This window comes from Haliotis rufescens, unplaced genomic scaffold (genome assembly GCF_023055435.1).
Source record: "Haliotis rufescens isolate VD_foot unplaced genomic scaffold, xgHalRufe1.0.p SCAF_23, whole genome shotgun sequence".
Taxonomy (NCBI): domain Eukaryota; kingdom Metazoa; phylum Mollusca; class Gastropoda; order Lepetellida; family Haliotidae; genus Haliotis; species Haliotis rufescens.
Window position 1 is genome coordinate 10,930,030 of NW_025963924.1, and position 14,906 is coordinate 10,944,935.

General features: G+C 37.8%; 1 protein-coding gene across 8 annotated transcripts in view; it reads left to right on the top strand.

The window, feature by feature from the left end:
• The window catches only part of LOC124133063 (plexin A3-like), a 223,721-nt gene that overhangs the window by 136,527 nt on the left and 72,288 nt on the right, over positions 1–14,906 (top strand). The window contains exon 1 of one of the 8 annotated variants that reach the window (XM_048401780.1): positions 4,950–5,270. The exons of 5 other annotated variants lie outside the window; for them this stretch is intronic. The gene's annotated coding sequence lies outside the window, so the exon portion shown is untranslated. 2 more of the 8 variants (XM_048401779.1, XM_048401778.1) reach the window with 2 other exon arrangements.

Genomic DNA, 14,906 nt, shown 5'->3' on the forward strand with positions numbered 1-14,906 from the left:
CATAAAAGGAAACTGCTGACTCGTCTCTGAGGCCAGAATTATTTAATTTCTTGTTTTACGGATTTTCGTGGATTTTCATGGTCAAGAACACAGGGCTACCGGTAAATAAAAGGTATGATACATTTGGGGAACATTCTGAACTAAAACATTTATTTCATTTAAAGAGCATATTTGTCATCAAACAGCAAATATTGATTTGGGGAAGATTTTCTAACACCATTCTGAAACAAGAACTTTTTATTAACTAAAGCATATTTTTCAGCAATTATTTTAATAATCACTCAATAACTAAAACTACTGAATAGCAAAAACAAATTAAGTCCGAAGATTGTCTGAAAAGAAGAAAACTTGATCTGAAATGGATTGATATATATGAGGCACTTTTCTGTGAAACAACTGACAGATTCTGTGTCATAGATTCTTCATCTGGTGTCAGTACCCCATGTGTTGGTTCTCTTTATTCAAACTAATCGCTAATGCTGTGGGTCTATTTCGGTTCATATACAAAGTAAATAATAGTAATTGACATGTGTTGGCATAGGCCTCGACATCAGTATGCAGATTGATCTCATGCATGTGGAGACCCCGAGACCTCCGATTTAGTGTTACTCTGTTAATTCCAGGCCACCATTACGTATCCCTGGTGGACTGGCGTCTCACCCAACAGTCACACATTGTCCCAGTTCTAGTCAATATGCAGCACAAACTTGGCATTTTAATATCCAAGGAAATCAGCCTGATGTCCAGATCATGTGTCTAGTCTCAAGAGGGGAGGGTCACAGTTCTTTCAGTCATTAAATTGGGACAATCTCATTATTCATACTGGACAATGGGCAGTTTGACCACGTTTGTCATTAAGGGCCAGACTGTGTGGTCAGGAATTCATGGTCAGGATTGGCTGTAGGCCGGTGGACACTGGAGCCAGGCCAGGCTGAAGCAGGTGTGTCAGTCCAGGGATGTGCTGGAGAGGCGGAGAGAGTGAGTGAAGTGTTTGCTGGCCAGGCAAGTGTGGAGTGAGAGTCCCACGACAGGTGGGAGGTATGGTGCTTGCGTAGACACATGTGTTTATTGGTAGCCTTCAGTGATCAGGCAAACTTGGTGGAGGGTAGATTCTGTTACAAGTTAATTGGGATTACCTGGAAGTAGTCGTCAACAAGAGCAGGTGTGAATGCAGGTATTGTTGTGTAAATTAGAAATAATTAGGGGGTGTTTCAGGGCTTTGGAATGTGTGTTTGTGGCAAATAAAGAATTGATTTTCAATTAGCTGAACAAGGAAATAGTGGAACAAATTAATATAGTGGATATATTTTCATTTATGTCAATTACATATACCCTAGAGTAACATTGAGCCTATGAAAACATTTCTTTAAAATAGTTGTTATACATATTTTTGTCAATAAAATCTTACCTCCTCTGCTATTTTCATTTGAATCAAGGAAATTAGACTTTAGTTTGCTTATGATGTTTGTAAAAATTATATGCTTGTCGTAAATGGCAATTTTTTCTAACAGTATCGTTGGTCAGATTTGCTGACATTGTTGATGCATGTCATCGTATCCAAACTGCGTAGATAGATGTTTATGATGCCAATCTCTAGATTGTCTGGCCCAGACTCATTACCAGACTGTCGTCATATGATTATGTGAGCTATGCCACTCAGGAGAGGTTAAAGTTGAACACCACTTTCTTCTCAACTGCTTTTCTACACCACTATCAGATTATCTGTGGCAGCCCATATCTTCAATGCCGATCATATCACTGCTTTAACATCCCTACTAAATCCACTCACTGATTGTTTAGCCCTATAGCCCGCTCAATTCACAGCATGTTTCAAATGTGGCACAATGCCTTCTGTTTACACTCTACGACAGTGCTGTTACTATACACTCTGACATGGTGTGTTTTCATTATCATTATCATTATCATTATCAATACCATGATTACTGTATAATATTTCTAACTGTCATAATGTAAAATGTGTTCAATTTGTGTCTGTAGCCAGCCCCCAGTGGGTGTATATGTACCAAAGAAATGATCTTATCTTTTCCTATAGCTGGAATTCTGCTGAGTATGGCATTCAACAACAAACAAACAAAAAATAAAAAATAACTTTAAACATATATATTCTACTAACATTGCGCAGAACTAATACTACTGTAAGCAAGGATTATATCCTACCTAAATATTATCCTGGGGGAAGTTTTACTCTAGAGTATAGTATCCTACTACCTTAGTCCAACACTGGTATGGGTTCAAATTCACAAGGGAGAATCATCCTGACACTAGAGAATTTCATCCCCGGGATAAAAAATAGGGAAGGATAATATTCACTCTTACACTACTACTGTGGATATTTCCAGTGATGTGTGTTTTTTGTTATGATTCTCTTACTGTTTATACTTTCTGTGTAAGGTTATAAAAAAATGTCCTCCCAAACTCCGAAGCATTGGAATCTAGGGTCTCTCAGGTCTAATCTTCTATTTAAGATCCTCATCAAATTGATTTCGGGCAAGTAAACCTTGGGTTTCAGTCGTAATGTTTTGTTGGAAAATCCAGCATTACATTTAAGATGGTGAAAAACCATGGATACTCTCAAGCAACTGTCACAGCCAATCATCAGATGAATATCTTATTCCTTTATCAGACAAACTAAGTCTCAGTCTCCAAGCTGAATCCTGCTAATGATACCTTTATTCTAAATTGTTGTTTTGAATGCCCCTGCAAGATCTAAAAACAGGTCTTGGGAACTAAAGACAATTTTCCCCATCTTCAACAGGCACACCTTGCTATTAACGTGTTTCTTGAGAAAATGTCATGACTTTGTGATTAATGCCACGTTTTTCTCATAATAGACATTGAGTTACTTGAGTTTTGTTACGCTGAGAGGAAGAGACATATGGAAGCATCCATGATTACTTGAAGGTCTTCGGATGACTGCTGGTCAATTTCTTGTAGTCATGCAATATTTATTAGTTGTTAGGAATATGTTGTTGTTATGATGGTCAGGTACTATGTTCCTCACCACTGATGATGTCTTGATGAAAGTGATTAGACATCCAGACTCTCTATGAATAACTGGATGAGGTACCATTCTGACATAACAACCGATTCATACATTGACTGCTTGTGTTCGGTCTGAATAAGACATCATGTACAGTGTAAATATCGGGCGATTCATAATGTGTATGCCATTTGAAAAATGTGCTCGTGTTGTGCTACGCTTCACTAAAATCGCCTTAACAGAAACTCTAATGTGTATGTTGTATCTATTTATATCACTATTTTTTTCCATCGGCAAAGCAATTTGTGCATTGGTGACCGCTGGAGGAGTGTATGTTGTTGATGAAGCCAGCATCAGCAGTGTCTGTTCTCTGTTGTCATGGATAACGCATGCAGGCGATGTAGCCCATCACAATGAACATTACTGCAAACAGAGACATCGGAGCTCAACAAATATCCCTACCTCATATTTACCATACATATTACACGAAATCCAGATGAGGATGCACTATCGACTCCTTGAGGTGTATTTCTCATGCTAAGTACAATATTTGACTTGGTAATTACTTGAGTCTTTGATCGTGGGTATTACCGGTTTTTTTCTTATCCGTTGTTATGGCCACTATGAAAATAATTATTTTTATTCATTGAGGTTCATACCGCTTGTGTATCAATAGTTTTAGTTTATGTACAGCAAAATTTCAAGTTATTTGAACACATATATTGTGTGATCTGAATTTCATGATCTTAAGCATACATATGTGAAAAGAAAGAACAAGTATAATGCGCACCCCCTCTAGTGGATTCAGCAAAAATAAGTTTTTTGAATATTATGCGCAGATAGAATTACACTGTATAGTACCCCTTCAGCGAATTATGGCATGTATAATGTGCACCCCCTTCAACACAGTTGTGTTTTTTTTTAAAAGTGTGCACAAAGAAAATATGGTACATAGCGCTATGTGAAGAAGAAAGAATTTTTGTCATTGTTTAGTGAAAAGCATCAAGAAGTTTGTGCATTGTTTGGTACTAATTTCTGATTGTAGGAAATTAAGAGAATAGTAACACTATCCTATAACGATCCTATAAGATGGCTGACAGTTAATACATATCAACCAAGCAGTTGATACAAGGCTACAAGTTTTCTCAGCAATTCCTTGATAATTGTTGAGATGCTCACCTACTCAACCAACTACTAGGACGGTTAGACGCTCTTCAATGACTGCCCCACACTAATGTTATTTTGTGCAGCATTACAATTGCTGGCCACTTTCACATCAAAAAGAGTCTGCGAGATCAGCGGAGCTAATCGGCGTTATTGACTGTTTCCGTCAAATTGGCGATGTTCCCGACATCCCCATTCACTAATGGAATATACATGGTAGAACATTTTGTTTGAACATTTATTCGTAACCTAAATAGGAATTTATCACTTTGGAACAACAGTACATCAATATGAAATGTTTTACAAAATTGTTTTCGGTGTGTGAGTTCACTGATTCGAGAGGTGTCTGTGACACAGAATTGCTGGATTCAAGGATTACTGGGAGTAGATGGATAGGGTTTATGTTTTGGGGATAACAACATTATCATTGTGATAGATTGGATCAATATGATACTCCACCTTACACAGTGATGGAATAGCATGTAGTATTGATGATGAGGCAGCGTAAAAACGGGTGTTGCCTGGATTTGTGGTAATAATTCTCTGAAAGCTTCCGCCACAATTAGAAGAGTACCTGCTCTTCATCAATTACTGCATCCCAGTTGAAATGGGCTTAGCAATGGCAAGAAGTCGTCCCTTGGATCCCCGACTTGGAGAACGGTCTCTATCCCATGACGATGGGAACGGCAGTATTGGGTAACGGTGTCAGGGTGTTGGCATATTCGCGGATTTGATGCAGGATCTGGAGGTATCTGTGTTCATCCCTTGTTAATTCTGGTGGTTATTCCTGGTACAAACCGCTGTAATGATGTTAATTTGATACCCACAGAAACAGCAAACCTGGGGAAGAAAAACAGGTTTGATATTGTGGGGACCACGTCCTCCTTCTGCTTGCAGTGCAGTGTGTGGAGTTTACACCGGCAGGATCGGATTGCCGCAAGTTGGACTGAGCAGGATTGCAATTCTAGGAGTCGGATACTTCACTTGTCTGGGGCCTTCCATTAGACTCCGAATGGCTACAAGTTGGACTGTGTTTGGACAGATGTTATTGTTTAACATGGCCCGGTGAAGCAGTCAGTTTCGTATGTAATGCAAATATTTTGAAGTGAGTGTGTTTCTCCTTGCAACAGTTGGTACTTAGAGACAGGTCTGCACAAGTCTCTCTCTTTCAGAACCATGTGTTCTACTTTATATTCTGTTTGAATCAGGTAAGTGTTCTAGGTTTGTTAGATTTCCATCATTTGAAGATTTTTCGACCCTATCTCTGTCTGGACTTCAAGTAGGTTCCAGAGAGACTTGTTTTGAATTTGTAGCATGGCACTTGTTATTATGTGTATGTAAGAGGTGCTTGATGATAGCTCGTTATCAGGGTTAGCGGTGATGTTAATTAGCGCATGACTCGAGTATCGGCCCACAATGTCAAGTGGCTACGCCATATGGGACGAGGGCACTCGAGTGGCAGGAGGCAGAACTTTTTATCAATGGTGGTTGGTTGGGACCTGCTAAAGAGGAATAAATATTGTTCCTGGAGTTTCCAAAGCTGGATGTCTGAATGTGTCTGGGTGTGGCGATCTCTATCTCCCCTGTCCAGATTGTGGTGTTTCCCTCCAACTGTGACATTGAACGCTGGTTATGTAAGTACAAATTATGAATGTGGAATAATGGTTGCACACTCTCGTTTTGGGAAAGTTGCATGGCTTTGTCATAATTAGCAGGGATGGTCATGATATTTAATGGTCTGGCGATTGACATGTGATGTTATTTTGCCGTTATTTGCGGCATTAGTCAGATGGGTTATTTAAACCATGATGTCCCCTACATTTATCCTATTACACAGAAAAGCACTCTCTTATGTTTAGTTTTGACATGTTAGTAACAAATCTGTTGATAACTGTGTTCATGAGTGATTACATTTCGAAAATGATAGACCATCGCTTTTATGCGACATCGAATCGCTCTTTATTGCATTTAGTTAATTAATTTTTTAGCAAGTAATGTACTTTTTTTTATTAAAGTATCAGGAAAATAGATAAAAAGGATAATAATGAAATGACTTTTTATGTACATTTGAAACCAAAAACCAATTGAACACCATATGGAAATTTACATGATCAGGGATGAGATTATTACGAATTCAACAGATTTCGTTTTGTCAAGGGTATCTTTTCTAATACATGCCATTACAAAATAAGCATGTCATATAGTCACCCTTACCTCTGGGTAAGTTTCATTGTTTTTTTATTAAAAATACCATTCTCATTCCTGCATGATAGCCTAGTTTATAATGTTCACGTCTGGCAGAAGACATTGATATGATTCCGGGTATGACATGTGAGTGATATATGCAGCTTCTCCATATGCAACTCTTGAGTCTGTGTGGCTTGCTGATGTTTCTCTGCGAGAATGTTGGCATTGGCGTACGTGCACCTATCACTTGGTTTGAAGCAATCTGTTAAGCAGACCTTGTGACGGACTGCCTGTTTCTTCATGCAGTACCTCAACTCCTTCTTTGTCAACTTTGACAATTTGAGGTAATTTACGTGCTCGTATATTACTCTGCCAGACACATACTTTTGACAGGTACTTTTTACCTCTACAGTTTATGCATTCTTAAAATCCTAATGTTATCCTATTATTGTCAGTCTCAGGAAAGTAGTATGTAAACTTAGATGTTAACTGCCCATGCACTAATTGGAGTAATTAGCTAATTATGTGCATAGTTAGTTAGGTTGTGCAGTACAGTCGTTAAGGCGCATTGGGAGACAGGACTGGATGTCTAGAAAGATTAAGAAAGCAGCTTAATAACTATGTCAACACTTTTGGACAGGGGATTATATTGTGAAATGAATACTACGAAGTTGCACAGTTGTCTACATAGATATCCTATGGCTATTGTTGTGTGAAAACATGTCATTACGTGGCTGTTTATCTATCCTTTTGATGTTCCAGCAGTGTATAACAGATTGATCTGTTAGTGAAAGGTGGGGTTTTACTAGTCATATCGGTGTAATGAGTTGTGTTTATCTGGGCGGTACGTTGATTATCTGAGATTTCTCATTATGGAAGCAGGCTTGGTCTTGTGAGTAACATGTTTTACATAGTCTGATAGTAGTCTGTACATCATGGACGAAGCTACAAGAGTTCAAAGAGACTTGACATCCTTGATAGTAGAAGTTTGGACATAAGTGTTGAACTGAGATTTGATGGAGGAGGGAAGTGTATGTAAGTTATATTTATTCATGATGATTAATATTTGCAAATTTACTGCTGTACAGATGAAGTATTCCAGTCTCGTGTTATCTTCTTCAGAAATTTTATAACTCATGAAAAAAACAACCCAAATCAGTAGACAAAATTTGGTACACATTTCAACCATAATTCCTTTTTTAAAAAGCTCTTCAACCTAACCATGTCAACCCTTATGATTTGTGTGGAACTATTACAATATTTTAAACCAAATTCTGTGAATACGATCAAGGGATATATTACAAAGTTTGTCTAGAAATTGCCTGTAATTTAACAAGGTAATCAAATGCAATTTTCTGTAACAAAAACAAGTTTTCAAATGTTACATTTGTTTTCATGCTTAATCTCAACTTAATGCTTAGTACGTGGAGAAAAAAGTGAGAAAGATTTAAGCCAGAGTGTCTTTTTGGAAAATAAAGCCCCGAAGTAAGTATTTGTGATTGCTTTTGTAGGTGTGATCTGCTGGTACGGAATTAACTTTGAGAAACAGCAAAATGACTCTAACCAATTAATTTTGATGATGAATTTGAAAGGATGATCCAATTATTAATTATGATTTTACGACCAATTCTCTGTGGTTGGAATCTCCGGAAAGCTTTTGCATCAAGCTTTTGATTCATCATGAATAACACTGGAGAAGCATAATGACCTAAACATATAGGAGTAGGTAAACTTTTAAGGAGACGAAGTTGAAGCAGACGTAAACTATAACACGATAACACGCCAACTAATGGCGACAATGGCTTTCCCAGATGATATCAGCGGAGGTTAAAGTTCCCACGTTGTGATGAAATAGCACTGAGTTTGGTTGCCCTTCAAGAATGTCCTGGCAGCCATTTGCATATGATAATACTGTTTTCCTGATGACTGTTCAAAGGGTGATATGTCAGGTCTTTAGATGTTTGGTAGGTGTTTATAGCTATGTCATGTATGCCAGGTTAATACATTTGTGTATACAATACCATCTGCGGGATCTCGACCACTGACTCGTGTGTAAAGATATTAGCACTTATGGAAACTTTAATCCATTCAAAGTGCCAGTGTTGTATTGAGATCAGGAAAGGTGTCCTATGAAAGACAGTGAAACTGCTTCCACGGTGACAAGCTGTCTGGTGAAATTGTATGCATTTCAATCCTTGAAATCCTTTCTCTGTGTGATATTTTTGAAGCTGTTTTTTTTTTTTTCGTATGGAATTTCTAAACTTTTTGCATCTTGAAACTGTATCCATCACTGATTAGATCATGCTACTCTTCATGTACATTGATTTAGTTATCAACTTATTATGTAATGGAGGAAAATGGTTTGATGTTAGGCGCTTTGGGGGAATCACGAAACGGATTATTTTTTCTATCTATTTATTTTCAAGCCTTGTCACCAATATGTTTTACCATCAGTGTTAAGATACTGCCATGCCTCATTGAAAGTAATTATCTTTGAAGTTATACAGATATTGATGTTAGCTCCCGGCTTGTCGAAAAATTTCAAACGTTACCCAATTTTATGAGACTATCAAAGAAGTCTGGTTAGGCATGGAAAACATTCAACTGATATAGGTTCCAACAGAAGATGTCCCTGGCTTCATATAAACTTAATTTTCGGCACATTTGTGGTTGGTACTGAGTGAGATAGTATCTTTGAAGATTGTCCCTGAGTTCTGTGATAGTGGTGAGTTTATGCATTGTTTATCAAGTAATCTGCCACGCTCTGTGTCTCGGGAGAAAGTTGTATGAAGGGTGGTCTCGGGTTGATGTCATGTGTTCAAATGAAGCCCATCATGTGCGTACCACCCATTGTTCACTGCTATTGTTTTAGGGCTCTCTAACACATATGTAAGTCATTCTAGTAATCTTTCAACATTTCGGCTATGTTCATTCAAGGTTCAACATGTATACAAATGATGGAATGGAGACATGTGCTATCCATCGTTTATCCGTAGTCACAAAAACAATGCTTCTTCGTGGTAGTTGGGTTTTAAGGTTTTTTTCTATTGCTCTCTTGGTTATATTTAGGTGGTAATATATGTGGCAGGTGTTGAATGTTTATTTTTGCTTTGAAATGGAGGCTCTATTGTTTATGTTCCATTGTTCAAGTAAATATTGACAAGATTTGTTACATTTCCTTTTTTCTGGGAAAATAGTGTTATTAGGCAGGAAGTGTATGTCGATTTCCATCACATTTTTTTTTCTAAAGCACAGGTTTTTGTAATGTTTTGCTACGAATATTTGGTAAGAAAAACTCATCAGATTTCAGCAGCAACAATGCAGCAGTTTTAGTTTGTTTGATTTTTTGACATCTTAAATTTCAGTAAAGGGGAGTTTGTTGTAAGTTTGTTTATGAGAGAAAACTATGTTTTTGTCTTTTGTTTACATCGTTTCAGGTTTTTATGAAAATCATTGCAGAGAATTCAATTTAGAGATTTCAAAAGGGCTTAATGCAGCAGGGATAATCATAGCGGTATAATGAATAGAGAGTTATGGGCAATTAACTCTTTCATTGTTGTCATCACAATGATCCTGGCTTATTCTTCAAGCTTAAGCCTTCTAAAGCCAGGAGCAGATCTTAATCACTCTTTTCTCATTACAAACAATTTCCAATTTGTTTTACGGCCAGGCTTCTTGTGAGGTAGATGACCTAACAGTCAAGAGTCACCCTTGATTTGGCCGCTGATGTGTTGGTGCCAAGTCTAGGCCACGAGGCGATCTATCTTGCATGGATTGTAACTGTCTTGTATCATACCACAAGTGATGGGGATGCACTATATGGGCAGTTTACTAACTAATGCATTTTCTGATCAAAGCGAGTCAGGAGCTAACTAAGAGGTTTTGATGTGAGAGGTAGGTGTGCTTCTAGATCAATATTGGACGAGAAATTCACAGGTTTCGTACGTGCACTTTTCAAGGCCTCTTAGATCTTTATGGGAGGGTGATGGACCGTGACGGTAAGCACATGTATTAGAGCACACAACCTGCAAATTGTAAGTGATTAAAGTGGCCATGTGTCCACAGCACTTGCTCACTGAATGCAGTGTTAATGATCAGAGGGAGTCGTAGAGAAGATCTTTAGTGGTTTACATTGAGGTGGAGCTGGTGGTGTGAGGAGGGAATTGTGGCCTGTTTGAGATGTGAGTAGTGCATGGCTGATCGTTCTGAATGTCAGAATGTTGTGTTGATTCTGATATATCTAATATTCTGAAACAGTTTTTAAAAATTCATTTCTAATAATTGAAAGCCGTCAAAATTGTAAGAACATGTATGTGATTCATGATGGATAGTGATGTTTATTATTGAACATCAATTCATATTCAATGCAGATGGTGTTTTATCTTTAAAGGATGTCTGGCTGCGATTAGCCTCAATACTGCTGATGCGACATTTTGTAATATTCACTCACTCACTCCATCTATGGGTGAATTTTTATTTCACATGATTTCAAAGACTTCCATCCTGATTTTCGTCTCTTGCTCTGTGATTCTGTTGCTTGAAATTTCGTTTCATGTTTCAACAAGCTCTCCCAATCAGAAAAATAATAAAACATTTCCATTTAGTTTGCTTATTATTCGTTTGCAAAGGATAGTAATTTACGGGGGGAAATCTAATGGCTTTTACTTTTGTTAGCTTCAAAGTATGCATTCCATGTCAGATGCAAATTACAGTCAACATATCTTATAGGCCCAGTGGTAATGTCTTGTACCATTGTTAATAATCAATTTGCTAGCTTGACACTCTTCGTAACAGAAGGGGTGTTCATGGCCCCTGTCTGTGATCACAGAGCAAACGGTAGGCAATAACAGGAATGGCTTGACCACATAATGTGATATCTATTGGTCATCATTCGCCTTATTGGTCAGTCCTTCACAGGGTGGGCTGCACAGATTGATATACACAGTAGGCCTGCTGGGATTGGTCATTGCCGTGTGCAATCTCTTCCATACTACTGGCGAACAACTAATAATGATAAAAGTTAATGAATCACCTGCAGTGAGTGCATGTTTAGAAGCACTCATGCTGCACAGGATGTTGAAAGAATAACTAACAACAAGAGTTGCTAATGGATCTCCTGGAAGAACCTTGGCTTTGTTTGTTGAACATGTTCATGTAGTATATCATGGGCGGTCATGGTAGTTGAATAATCTTAAGATAAATGTCAGAAGAATATAAAACGTCAATCAGTCTCAATTATCTGCCAAAATGGTGTTGCATCATTGTGAATTGTACGAGTGATGGGACAGTTACTGCAATCAGCTTCAATCAATGATTGGTCCATAGACTTTATAAGACGATGATAACTGTCCGTTAACATAAATTTAGGATTGTCAGATACTAATAAATCATTGATGGTGCACTGAATGGTTGTGTGTCAGGGTCTTAAGAACTGACAATTTCATATTTAGGGGGCATAAGCCTGAGATTTTTGTTAGAAAACAGTATTTTTTCTGTAACATCATCGAGACAAATTTATTCTCTGAAATGACGAGCCAAACAATTTTTGTTCATCCAACTGAACCAGGAACGGTATTATTTCTTTGTTACAATCTGGGACCAAATTATTATTTTTCAAAAATATATCCCCCACCCCAAAATGTTAAATGGTCAGCCCCTAATACTATCCGTTGAACAACTAATAATTTTTGTAGTAAATGAGGCCCAGACACTGGCAATCATGTGATTGGCAATTGGCAATTGTTATGGGATAGTCAATAGACAACATATGTATATTGAGCTGTGTGAAGTGCGTTTGTTTCTACAGGTCAGCTGACCACACGAGATAATGTAAATTACTAGGTAAACGGGTGCGGTTGGTTGATTGCCCTCACAGAAGCTTTGATCACAGCAGGCAGCACCCTTGGTTTGATTGGTCAGTGCGCCACATGTAACAGACTTCACTGACCAATGTCCAGGGGCGGAGTCAACACCATGTGATCATGGTTAACACATGACCATTGTGGAGACTGCAGCTGGGATGGATTACTATAAACTGCTAAACATTTGGGGAACGACCAGCAAGCTGATGTGGTCAGTCAGTGGACAATGACTCAGTGTGTGGGGACATGTGGTTTCTGGGAAGGAAGACATTGAAACTGTAATTAATTGTAGGCAAGAATGTGGTGAGGTGGTGCCTCCATTACACAAGCAGGAACGGGAATGTCAACTTGCTAACCCCTCCCACTTGTTAGAACAAGACCAGTGGCACTGGGGTCTTTGGGAGACTTGTGGCATTGAGGGCCGGAGTAGACTTGCTTCTTCTCTCTAGATATTTGACATGAGGATTTGACTACCAGACAGTGCAGTTGGATGAAGATAAGGCTAGTGACATTCTGTGCTGTGCTAACGCAGCTGTGCAGTCAGTGCCAGCTTTAAGGAGTATCAAGGCTTTCTACACGGGACAGATCATATTGATCCCTTATATATAGCAATACTCTGTGCTTATAAAGGATATTATGTCAGCTTCTCATTTACAGGTAAGAATGAAATGTTCTCGTTCTTTATCCGATGACAGTTGATTCTGTGAGATCAAGGTCTTATTCACTCATCTCTTTTGCAAGACAAACATAACATTATTCATTGTGAGGACTCAGATCTTATCTTTCTGAACAACAAGAGCATATTTTATACATCAGCAATAATGATTCCCATATGTTTCTAATGTTCGTTTTGCTTTGACAAGATAATGTCTGAAAGTAGTTTTCCTTATGAAATGAAAGATTGCTGGACCTGCTGTGCAAACAAGGAATTTGAAAGATAACCTGTGTATATGATGGAGATGCACCGACAGTGATACATTTCCTTCACGAAAAGTCAAGTGAGGCTTTTAAAGGTCTCTTTGTTGCTATGGGATACATCATCGTTAACGTAACCTTAATTACTTGCATATTGTGGATATATTGTGTGTTGTATATAAAATGTTATTTTGCTCACACACAAGACGAGTCCGGGGATATATCATGACATTTCCCAGACTCGGCAGCGCCCTGCTCGTACCGAAGGAACCTTTTTACTGCCCTATTGTTACGCTTAGAGAAGTAGTGCGCATGTGTATTTATTTACAGCCACTTACGTTGGAGGGTTTCGTCATACTTGAGGGATCGTATTGTTCCCTCGTAACATATGACAAAGATCAAGAAGAATATCATTGTTATGTATACCCTTTATACCTCAAGAGGGAGATATTCCCTAGTAAACCACGGCACATACCTCAAGCAACAGTCTGTCTAGTAATGTCGCCACCTTGTGTTGTTTCAGGTTTATGTTTATTTCGTAACCATTCCAATGTAACTGATTACAATTACTTACACAAGGACTAGACAAATAAACTTCGTCAAATCTTGAAGACTTGCTGGGATTTCTGTAAACTTATGTAGTCTTGCAACTTTAATGAATTGTTCATCATTCATTTTCAAGACCGTATGATATTCGATATACCAGTAGTTTCTGCTAAGCAAGAAATTCATCAATGCTTAATGGGCTTTAATATAATTATTCTTGACATTTATGTTAAATTTATATTGACTGGAAATAATCTTCAACTCTTTTATTGTTTTTGTAACATGATAAGGTACCATGTGTTTCATTGTGTATGAAAAGGTTTCATTTACGAACCCATTAAATTAGAATGCGTGTAATACAATTAGTATCTGTCTTTCAGTTGAGACTCTCTAAGGACTGTTTAATCTCTTTTTGCCGCAGCTTTATGTGGTTGTCATTTACTGTTATGTTCCAAGTTTCAGTTATGTGAGTGACAATGGTGTTATCGTGTTGTAACGAGGTGTATTTACCTTACAACTACTTCTAATTATTGGAAGCTGTCATGACTGAAAGTAGATGTGAAACTGCAGCAGTAAGTAGATATGCTGTCAAAGCTGTAGAAAATATTAGTTACATCTAATAATGATGTCTTGAACTTTTCAGTGTAGATAACTTTAAGTATCGTTTAAAAAAAACCCTTGATGCTAAATTATAATGAATCATATTTGTTTAAAGAATTAATATTTTGGAAACTCTTAAATATTGTCCATTATAGATGAGCTATATACTTGAGCTGTATACTTGAGATAAAAATGTTGGGTTAAACTTTGCAAAGTGTTATTCATCTTTGAAACTATTTCAAAGAATATTTAATGAATAGCTGTTTTGTGTTGGGAAAGTTCTGATATTTCCTTATGGAAGTAGTATAACTTTATACATTTTTATCACATTCTGTGTTCGCTGTTTGCCAAGTCTGTTCTCGAGAAGCATGTTTAGCGGGCATGTTGCATATTCCGATAGCTTCCACGTATCTCGTGTGAGTGTGTTGCGGTAAGGACCCTGGAGAGTGGCTAACATTGAGATTAAAATGTTGAATCCATTCATATCCACCAGCTGAAATCTTGTTTAATAGCCACCATGTGGCTTGTGGAATGTTTTATAAGAACACGGCATAGAGCCATGATATTTTAATGTAATTTAAATTGCTCGCCAGTTGACAGGAAAGCCCGAAAAAAATACGCTTCAGCCCAGT